The following is a 12,033-nucleotide window of genomic DNA, read 5'->3' as shown; positions in this document are numbered from 1 at the left end:
TTAGAAAAGAGATTGGGTGGTATTCAAAGTATATATCATGACCAAAGAGTCAGAGATAATAATCTGATATTGCAGTTTACTTTCACCTACGGTGGCACACAATCATACAATGTATTATACACTGCGGTCTGACTGGCAGTGTCACGGAAAAATAATAGTATAGTACACTGAGGTATATCACAAAAAAGATACATATTATTAAAAATTATATATTTAGCTTTTATTTTGTTTAAACTGGGGCAGAGCACGCCTAGATTGACAGAGCACCCCTTGAGAACACAGCACCAGTTTATGTATAACAAAGCACAGACCACCTACAGTGTCACAATACATGTGTGATTGATTATACACTGCAGTCTGACTGGCAATGTCACAGAAAAATAATAGTACAGTATAGTACACTGGGTTTATCACCAGAAAAAAATGATATATATATTTTTTTAAACTAGATATTTAGCTTTCATTTTGTTTAAACGGTGGCAGAGCACTCCTAGATTGACAGAGCACCCCTGGGGAGACAGCACTCCTTTATGGATGGAGAGCAGGGCCGTCTTAATAGCAGTGTAGGCCCCAGGTCAAAGCAATGCACTGGGGCTTCTACCCATCCCACGGTGGTAGGGGTGGGGGGTGCTATCAGCAGCAGCTTCTATGTCCCGAAGGAGGTAGGGGGTGGTCTATCATTTACTCTCCTGGATCGGCCGAGAGGCTCCCAAAAACCAGGCGACCCTCCCAGGCAGTGCCAGACTGGCTCACAGGGGTACAAGGGAACCCCCGGTGGGCCCACTGCCTGGGGTCCCACCCCCTCCTCTAAGGATCATATTTTGCACTTGAATTACACATTATTGATATGTTATATTATACTGCCCAGGACTATGGTGTACTCTACAGACTATTGCTGTCATTAATCTGGTACATTATCATGCATGCACTAGCAGTATTTACTTTATATATTTATCAAGGGGCCCAGAACATGCACTACTGGATAGCCAAGCCTCTAAGCATGGGCCCCTACAACTGCATTTCCCCGGTGGGCCCTTCATGCCCCAGTCTGACACTGAATCCGGGCCCCCGGAAGGGCTGGCAAGTCTCTAAAAGCCATCTCATTCCACCCTCCTCAGCCACCCGCACCCCCCTCAGTCAATCTGCAATGTGACATGATTTGAGTCATCATATCTGCCCTCCACTATTTATTGCCGGTAATTGCCATTGAATAGCGTGGGTTGGGGGGGCATGATGATGGGATCACGCATCCACGCCCCTGTACCACCCACCCATGATGACACCATGCCCCCTGTTTGACCGACCTGGCTGCCCCCTCCCACATGAGGCAGCTAGAATGTCGGTAAGTGTGACCTGGAGCAGTAATTTCTGCTAATTACTCCTTTACTGCACAGATGGTGGGAGATGGGGTGAAAGGTAGTACACTAAACTGTAGAAGGCAGCATTGGCCTGAATGAAGGCATCCTGGTACATGACTTCCAGGGTGGAAGGGGTTTTTTAATGTGCAGGGGAGGGGTGGATACTGGAGTGAGCTTAATTGTCAGCATTTTCTGGTAGGAGGGCAGCTTGCTTGACTGCAAATATCTTCAGTTCCTGAAAATAAATTTCTTAGATTTCAATGGGATAAAAAACTAGAGAGTCCCACCTTTCAGGAGGGTCTGTTGTCTTGGGGATCAGACTTCAGGAGCCAGAGCAATCCACCAACAAAAATATAAAACTGTATACCAGGCGTGTGGAGCTGGAGCAGGGACCACATGCTGGATGGCTGATATGTCTGGTTCTGGGCATATCAGAGACAATCTGCCAGTATCCACCAAAAGTGGAGAGTCCCAACTTTTGGAATAAACCATCATAAAAATTCTTACTCAGACAGCACCCGAGAAATCTGACTGGGAAGAGCAATTAACAGGATCTGATGGGGACCACTACTTTTGAAGTTGTATATCTCCAGTTACTCATGGACGATTTTCAAAATTTTGGTACTGCTGGAAAAAGGGGACCATCAGCTATCAGACTAGGGTGCTTATACTCCTGGGGCCCTTGGGCAGCTGCCCATTGAGCCCATATGAAAAGATGGCCCTGACAAAGAGGACACAACACTTCTTTATGGATGGAGAGATTATCAGTAGCTTCCCTGGATGGACAGCACAGCACCCCTGGATGGACACCACACAGACATGTCCATTCATTACAAGCTCCAGAGCTGGCGCGATAACTGGGGACCTTTATAGATTCCAAATCCTGTGAGAATCTGACAGCCGGAGGATGACGTTTTGCCTCCTTTTAGAATCTGAGTCTGGTGGGAAACCCCGAGCCGGATTCGGATCTTGGTTTGGATTGCGAAGTTTGGGTGGGTCCGATTCCCAGAGAACCCGTTCATCTCTACTTTTTCCTGTAGACTTTCAAAAATGCACATACATGCAAAATCTAGCCACATTTTGGAGTCTTGAAATAAAAAAATACAGGTAATAAAATACAGCTTCAAAAACTAGAGATAAAAAATCAGTTTCTTCTTTATGAGTAAAAGTGCACCTACTTGTGCTACTAGCAGGGCTGGATTAACAATGGGGCGGATGGACCTGCAGCTCCAGGCCCACACTTCAAATAGGCCCACAGCATCTCTGCTGCTTTATGCTGCTGTAGGCAGGAAAAACATTTTTTCCTTCTACTGCAGCATTCTAACATCACGCTGCCCGCCCCCTCCGACCTACTATCCGCCACCAAGTTTATTTAAATGCCGCCAAAGGAATACAGATTTTCAATACAATGGCGGCGCAGTGAAAGGCTTTCCTAGCCCTCACTGCGCCGCATTCTTACAGAGACCCGGTGCCTCCTCCACGCCACCGACGTCACGACGCGTGACGTCACAAAGACACCGCCTCGCCGCCGCACCCAGTGAGTCTCCAGTCCAGCTACGCAGCGCACAGGCAGAGCGCTAACTCTGTGACTGCCCATGACTGCCTGACTGGAAGCCCCGGGCCGTGAAGGAAGCGATGGCTGCCTGCAGTTCTGTGCTGGATTAGTGTCTGTCTGACGCCGTCGATACTCAGTAGAGAGGACACGGTGAGTTGGCAGACGTTTCATAGACTATATATTACTGTGAACTATAAGCAGTAATATAAACAATATATATCTGTGACTCGGCACTCAATTCCTCTTTGGTGAATGCCCGAGTGCCCGCCCAACCTTGCGGTATTTGTATAGAGGATAATTGGCGGTACTTACATGGGACTTTACATTAATAACGAATAAACAGCAGCCTGTCTCTATTCGTTGTTAATGTAAAGTCCCGTGTGAGTGCCGCCAATTATCCTCTCTCTCTCTCTCTCTCTCTATATATATATATATATATATATATATATAAATATATATATATATCGCCACAACAGTTGCACTCAAGGGCTAAAGTCCACAGTACACTAGGCAGTGTTATGCTATCTTTTCAAAGCGATAGGGATACAGAGTAAAACTCCACCTGTTGCTTCCCCATCTCCTCCTCCTGACCTGTCGCTTCCACATCCCCTCCTCTGGACCTGTTACTACCCCACCTCCTTCTCCTCCAGACCTGTCGCTACCACATCTCCTACTCTGGACCTGTTGCTTCTATATCTTCTCCTCCCCACCTGTCACTTTCCCATCTTCTCCTCCTCCTGACCTATCGCTTCCCCATCTCCTCCTCTGGACTTGTCGCTTTAATATCTTCTCCTCCCCACCTGTCGCTTTCCCATCTTCTCCTCTCGACCTATCGCTTCCCCATCTCCTCCTCTGGACTTGTCGCTTTAATATCTTCTCCTCCCCACCTGTCGCTTTCCCATCTTCTCCTCCCGACCTATCGCTTCCCCATCTCCTCCTCTGGACTTGTCGCTTTAATATCTTCTCCTCCCTACCTGTCGCTTTCCCATCTCCTGCTCCACCCGACCTGTCACTACCCCATTTCCTCCACCTCCTCCTCCTGACCTCTCGCTCCCCCATCTCCTCCTCCTCCCCACCTGTCGCTACCTTATCTCCTCTCGCTTCCCCATAATTTCCTCCCAACTTCCTTTTACCCTCATACTAACAATACTATCAAATCTAACACACTCAGCAACCCCCCCCCCTCTCAACACACACTGACAGCTCAGTCAGCCAAACACCTCCACTGCTCTGACAGCACATATACAGTATATGCAAGCACCTTCCTTACTGCCCTCCCCCGACACTGACAACCCCGCCACACACACACCACACACACGAACACACACACACACAGCCCCCCTGACAGCACACTTACAGAAATCCTCACTTAGGGGACTGTGGATTCAGCAGGTGGCAAACACTGCCTCCCAGCGCAGTCATCCCTGGGACCGCTGTTCCTGTATTTGAGGGGCTCAGTCAGGGAGGCAGGATGCAGCGCACCAGTGTTTGTAACCACTCCCAATGCCGAGATGCGCTGTGCCGCTGGGGGCTCCTCTTCTCCGTTCTCCCGCTGTTGCTCCCAGAATGCCTTGCGCATTCCGGCTTGGGATGCTGGGTGAAAACGGCAGCGCAGCACTGCTGTTCAAAAATCTGGCTGGCAGCGAGGGAAGTGACAGCGCCTACAGGGTAAATGCTATCACCCCGCTTGCCCGCTTCTTGTGTGTGCCAGCGGATGCGCCCTGAGTGCAGTTGCGCTGTGTGCAACACACTGCTGGCCCACACCTAGTTACGACCCTGTGTTGCTAGGAGGATGGGATGATGACCCATTTATTTATCTGATTAGTCCTAGTGCTGCTAGTGCCACTTGCTGACTATATATATATATATATATATCTTGCATACTCGTTCTTAAGATGGCACTGGGCAGTTAGGGGACCCTATCGCTGTCCCAGAGCCTAGAGCACATGCTCAGATCTCTGGAAAAATGGCACGGTAGCCATTTTACCAGTGATTTTCCTACTGTGCATGCGCGAAACACCTTCCACGGGACTCTGGAGGGCAAGTATTAAAAATAATGAGTGCAGGGTGTGCTATGTGGCCCCTCCTGGACACCCTCACAACATCATCCACATCACTAGTCACACCCCACATAATTTTCCCCCTGCGGTGGCAAAAAATGGGCCCTTCATAAATTTCAGCTCCAGGCCCATGTGGACCTTAATCTGGCACTGGCTACTAGCATGTAAAAAGGTACACACACACGTCTTGACCCTTGAAAAATAAATTTGCAGCTACAGTTGCTTTTTGGTTATGAAAATGTATTTTATGGAAAAAAAAATAACTAATACAGCTAATATTTAATTTTCTCTTTAAAGATACTTCTTGGCTTAGCCTTGCATTTCTTTACCTCTTTAATGCCTGATTAAATAGTAGTAGCACTTTATTAAAGCAATGGGCTTGTATGCAAGAGTAATAGGCCTCTGTCTTCCAGTGAAGTGCGGTGAGGTAAATGGCTGGGGAGGCTACTATCAGAGCCAGATTTACACACACATACAGTATAAGAATCTGAGGGTTCATGTGGCCATTATACAAAGGTACAGCATTATATACTGCTGAAAATTTGGAGAGATGTAATCATCATGTAATCAGAGATGTGTGGACAAGGTAGGCAGGGGAGGCACTGTCTCATCTTTCATACTCCAGTATACTCCAGAGATTTGCATATAAAAATGATTAGAATAATACAAAGAAGATATTTAAAAAATCTTCTTTGTATTTTTCTTAATATTTTTATAGAGAAAACTGTGGCATAAATTGGAGTTTGACAGAAGGGGTTCTGTCACACCAAACCGCACATCATTGCCGTATAAACTTTCTATCGGCCGATGTCGGACCGCATGACATCATTACACAATAACCTTACAAATAAATATGAACTAACTTAACTTATCTAGAAATAAATGACACAGAGAAATAACGACACAGACCATTGAAATGCCATTAAAATCGGTCAACCGTTATTTATTATGATATATTTAAACTAAGTATGGTGGCAATAAGAAAGAACGGCCAGACCAACAGTGACATTACGACTTATTGCCGCTACGCATGTCCACGACATGACTTGCTTTATCTCATTGGCTACGCCAATAAGTGCTGAGTTTCCAACTTTCTCCCTAATACACCATAATAGAGCCGGCCAGACAGCCGAGCCCCAATGACCCCCGGTAAGGAGGGCCAGAGTATACGATGTATTGGTCAAAAAGCGCACCCACAAACAGCGGCGCAATAGCCACTGTAACTGCCGTTCTTTCCCGCCACAGAGAGTGGTTGACAAGCCCCAACCGGCAAACAAAAAGAAAAACGGGTGGGGAAAACATGACTCGGGGAGGGAGGGTGGGAAACTCCTAAGAGAAAGAGGCAGGATGCAGATTCTGTCTCACTAAAATGTCCGCTAGCTCCTCCCAACACTCCCACTATTCTTATTAAGACCAACCCCCCAAGCCTATTAACTGTTCGATAACCTCAAACATTGTGTAAAGCCCATGCCATCCTAACAGCCTTGAAGTTTATGCCCGCTTGCGCTATACGCACTCGCTCCTCATAAACTTTCTATCGGCCGATGTCGGACCGCATGACATCATTACACAATAACCTTACAAATAAATATGAACTAACTTAACTTATCTTGAAATAAATGACACAGAGAAATAACGACACAGACCATTGAAATGCCATTAAAATCGGTCAACCGTTATTTATTATGATATATTTAAACTAAGTATGGTGGCAATAAGAAAGAACGGCCAGACCAACAGTGACATTACGACTTATTGCCGCTACGCATGTCCACGACATGACTTGCTTTATCTCATTGGCTACGCCAATAAGTGCTGAGTTTCCAACTTTCTCCCCAATACACCATAATAGAGCCGGCCAGACAGCCGAGCCCCAATGACCCCCGGTAAGGAGGACCAGAGTATACGATGTATTGGTCAAAAAGCGCACCCACAAACAGCGGCGCAATAGCCACTGTAACTGCCGTTCTTTCCCGCCACAGAGAGTGGTTGACAAACCCCAACCGGCAAACAAAAAGAAAAACGGGTGGGGAAAACGTGACTCGGGGAGGGAGGGTGGGAAACTCCTAAGAGAAAGAGGCAGGATGCAGATTCTGTCTTACTAAAATGTCCGCTAGCTCCTCCCAACACTCCCACTATTCTTATTAAGACCAACCCCCCAAGCCTATTAACTGTTCGATAACCTCAAACATTGTGTAAAGCCCATGCCATCCTAACAGCCTTGAAGTTTATGCCCGCTTGCGCTATACGCACTCGCTCCTCATAAACTTTCTATCGGCCGATGTCGGACCGCATGACATCATTACACAATAACCTTACAAATAAATATGAACTAACTTAACTTATCTAGAAATAAATGACACAGAGAAATAACGACACAGACCATTGAAATGCCATTAAAATCGGTCAACCGTTATTTATTATGATATATTTAAACTAAGTATGGTGGCAATAAGAAAGAACGGCCAGACCAACAGTGACATTACGACTTATTGCCGCTACGCATGTCCACGACATGACTTGCTTTATCTCATTGGCTACGCCAATAAGTGCTGAGTTTCCAACTTTCTCCCCAATACACCATAATAGAGCCGGCCAGACAGCCGAGCCCCAATGACCCCCGGTAAGGAGGGCCAGAGTATACGATGTATTGGTCAAAAAGCGCACCCACAAACAGCGGCGCAATAGCCACTGTAACTGCCGTTCTTTCCCGCCACAGAGAGTGGTTGACAAACCCCAACCGGCAAACAAAAAGAAAAACGGGTGGGGAAAACGTGACTCGCGGAGGGAGGGTGGGAAACTCCTAAGAGAAAGAGGCAGGATGCAGATTCTGTCTCACTAAAATGTCCGCTAGCTCCTCCCAACACTCCCACTATTCTTATTAAGACCAACCCCCCAAGCCTATTAACTGTTCGATAACCTCAAACATTGTGTAAAGCCCATGCCATCCTAACAGCCTTGAAGTTTATGCCCGCTTGCGCTATACGCACTCGCTCCTCATAAACTTTCTATCGGCCGATGTCGGACCGCATGACATCATTACACAATAACCTTACAAATAAATATGAACTAACTTAACTTATCTAGAAATAAATGGCACAGAGAAATAACGACACAGACCATTGAAATGCCATTAAAATCGGTCAACTGTTATTTATTATGATATATTTAAACTAAGTATGGTGGCAATAAGAAAGAACGGCCAGACCAACAGTGACATTACGACTTATTGCCGCTATGCATGTCCACAACATGACTTGCTTTATCTCATTGGCTACGCCAATAAGTGCTGAGTTTCCAACTTTCTCCCCAATACACCAGGGGGGTCATTCCGAGTTGTTCGCTCGCAAGCTGATTTTTGCAGATTTGCTCACGCTAAGCCGCCGCCTACTGGGAGTGAATCTTAGCTTCTTAAAATTGCGAACGATGTATTCGCAATATTGCGATTACACACCTCGTAGCAGTTTCTGAGTAGCTCCAGACTTACTCGGCATCTGCGATCAGTTCAGTGCTTGTCCTTCCTGGTTTGACGTCACAAACACACCCAGCGTTCGCCCAGACACTCCCCCGTTTCTCCAGCCACTCCTGCGTTTTTTCCGGAAACGGTAGCGTTTTTTCCCACACGCCCATAAAACGGCCTGTTTCAGCCCAGTAACACCCACTTCCTGTCAATCACATTACGATCGCCAGAACGATGAAAAAGCCGTGAGTAAAATTCCTAACTGCATAGCAAATTTACTTGGCGCAGTCGCAGTGTGAACATTGCGCATGCGCACTAAGCGGAAAATCGCTGCGATGCGTAGATTTTTACCGAGCGAACAACTCGGAATGACCCCCCATAATAGAGCCGGCCAGACAGACGAGCCCCAATGACCCCCGGTAAGGAGGGCCAGAGTATACAATGTATTGGTCAAAAAGCGCACCCACAAACAGCGGCGCAATAGCCACTGTAACTGCCGTTCTTTCCCGCCATACACCGGCCTGTAAGGAGCCGGTGCCGCCACCATACCCTGACTAACAACGGCCTAAGCACTAACTAACTAAAACTAACCCGAAAACTACACTCCAACCTAAACAAATGCCCTCATCAGTCAAAAAGGACGCCATCAGGTCCAGAGAAATGGGCGTCCTGAAAACGAGGAAGGGGCGGGGAGGGGAACGACCTGTCCCGAAGTGAAAACCTGCAAAACCTGCCGCAGAGGGCGTGGGCCAATAGCACCCTCCGGGTTCTCAGGAGAAAAGCAGGGCAAAATCCAACGGGACCCCCACCGTACAAACGGTGACGAGTGGCAAAAAAAGGCTACAGGTCGAGTCCAGTCGAGGAGAGACGAAAAGACAGGGAAACAAATCAGAGCCGAGGCACTCCCGCAGAACACCGCTAAAATGTAGCGGCAAGCGAAGGCACCCCAACACCGACCTGCCGGCCCGCCATCCCATCGTCCCTCGAGTGAACTGAAAATAAACCAAAGTATAACAAGAAAAAATTGAGGCAAACCAGAAGGAGGCCTGCCAGAAACTGGAAATTCCTATTACCGGACATAGCGCTAGTAGGCATTGGATTTCCATCGACCAAGCGATTTAATCTCAGACTCATAAAAACCCAATGAATCGGCTGTTGTCGCAGCACCAATACGAAAGGAATGTGTGCCAGACAGTGATGGCGACAATGCCAACACAAGGATGCAGTATTGAAATACCCACCAGAATTGGTTCAACGCAAAGGAGACCCCGTCGAGGTGGACAAGCCACGCTCCGCCACCACGTGGCCGGGAGTTACCATACACGGGTGCTAAGGTGATGGGACAGGCGCTAGTGTTAGGGCAGGCAGGCAAGGTAATCCAACGCCCACGCCCCAGTTAACCTAGCCATATAAACTGCCAGCAGTGAGAAGGGCAAACGTCACCTGTAGGCGCTGCAGAAGGAGCCAACGCGCAAAACCGAGCCCACTGTTGTCTAGAAAGAGCATCGGCAATGCTGTTGTCAACCCCTGGGACGTACCGCGCAACGAAGTGAACATTAAGACGCAAACAGCGCAAGACTAGGCGGGCCAACAAGCGAAGAACTGGAAGCGAGGAAGATCGCTGCCCATTGATCGCCTGAACCACGCCCAGATTGTCACAACAGAAGACCACGTGCTGGTCTTTGATCCGCTCCCCCCACAGCTCCAATGCAACGACGATGGGAAACAGTTCCAGCAACAAAAGGTTGTGGGTTAAGCCCAGCTGGAACCATGAATCCGGCCAAGGGGCAGAGGACCACGCACCATCGAGGTACGCACCGTATCCCCAGGAACCCGACGCATCGGTGAACAACTGAATACCTGAGCTGTGGACCGCATCAGACAGCCAAATGGCCACACCATTAAACTCCTGCAGAAAGGCATACCAAACTCGCAGATCCCTGCAAATCTCAGATGACAATCTAATGAAATGATGCGGCCTGCGAGCGCCAGCCGTCGCCCGCTCCAATTTGCGGCAAAAGATCCTACCCATGGGAATGACCCTGCATGCACAATTGAAAAGACCGAGAAGGGATTGGCACTGGCGCAAGGTAACCTTGCCACCTGCCAATGCCCTCTCAATACTCTCACGCAACTTGGCAACTTTGTCTAAGGGCAACCGGCAGCATCCCGCCTCTGTATCCATTTCGATGCCTAGATACGAGAGGCGAGTGCAGGGACCCTCACATTTTTCCGGAGCGATCGGTACCCCGAACTCGGAAAAAAGTGCTTTCAAAGAGAATAGCAGCCGAGCACATCTGTCCGAGTCGCAAGGCCTGATGCACAGGAAATCGTCCAGATAGTGTGCAACTCCCGGTTCACCTGTCCCAGCGCAAACGCACCAATGGAGAAATTAACTAAAAGCCTCGAAAAAAGCACAGGAGACTGAGCAACCCATGGGTAGGCATTTGTCGATGTAAAAGCCGTCGTCCAGCCTAAAGCCCATGAAATGGAACGAATCAGGGTGCGATGGCAAAAGACGAAATGCAGATTCCACATCAACTTTACCCAATAACGCATGGGGGCCCGCTGCTCTGACTAATTTCAAAGCGTCATCAAACGACTGATACGTAACCGAGAACATCGCCTCGGGGATCGCATCATTAACAGACCTGCCATGAGGGTAAGACAGGTGCTGGATTAGCCTAAATTTGCCGGAGTTTTCTTAGGGACGACTCCGACAGGGGATAAAACCAAATTCGGCAAAGGGGATGCAGCAAAGGGGCCAGCCATGCATCCCAGCTGCACCTCCTTGGCCACTTTACCCTTCAGAACGTGGCCGAACGCAAGTTCCGAGGAGCTGAGTAAGGGACCTCGCCGCTAATGGGAAGGCGAAATCCCTCAGTAAAACCTTCCAGCTAAAATTGGGCCTGGGGGCGAAGCGGGTACCAAGTAAGCCATTGGTGCATCGCTTCCAGCCGGACAGGGGAAGGGGCTTTACTGAGCACTAGTAACGCCGGAGGATCTGCCTCCCGAATCCGCACTGGCAGGCTTGGGACATTCCGTAGCCGGGTGGGACGCTCCGCAGCGCAGGCAGCTGTGCCGGAAACGACATTTGGACCCAGATCCGCAATTGCCGTTGTTAAAGGCAAAACAACGACCTTTGGACCCTCGAACCCGCGTTGGCCCGAAAGGAACCCCTAGCGGACATACTAACGGGCTTGGCCGGAGAGGCTTTCGGAAGCCCGAGTGAGCCCTCCGTAGCCTCAAGCCAAACTTCAACGTCCTTGACTCCGAAAGCCATGATATGCAGCCCGTGCTGTTTTCGCATGAATTCCGTGTCGTACCGAAGCCAAGCGAGAGGCCTGTTAGAAAGGAATAAACCATGAAGCATGCGCAGATAGCGCACGATGTTCATGGCCTCTTCCGGGCGAGTCTCCAGGTAACAGGCTGAGAATGTGTAGAACCCCTTGAGCCAGTTCACATAGGACCTATAGGCATCCTCACCTATCCCACTCTTTTTCTTGGCCGCCACCAAAGCCTTGCGGGACTTGGACGTTAATGCGAAGACATCCACGTAAGATCCACTATTGATACGATCTCGTATCCGTGGGCGGAGAC

Source organism: Pseudophryne corroboree, chromosome 2 (genome assembly GCF_028390025.1).
Source record: "Pseudophryne corroboree isolate aPseCor3 chromosome 2, aPseCor3.hap2, whole genome shotgun sequence".
NCBI classification, from domain to species: Eukaryota; Metazoa; Chordata; class Amphibia; order Anura; family Myobatrachidae; genus Pseudophryne; species Pseudophryne corroboree.
Note: the sequence above shows the minus strand (reverse complement) of the source record.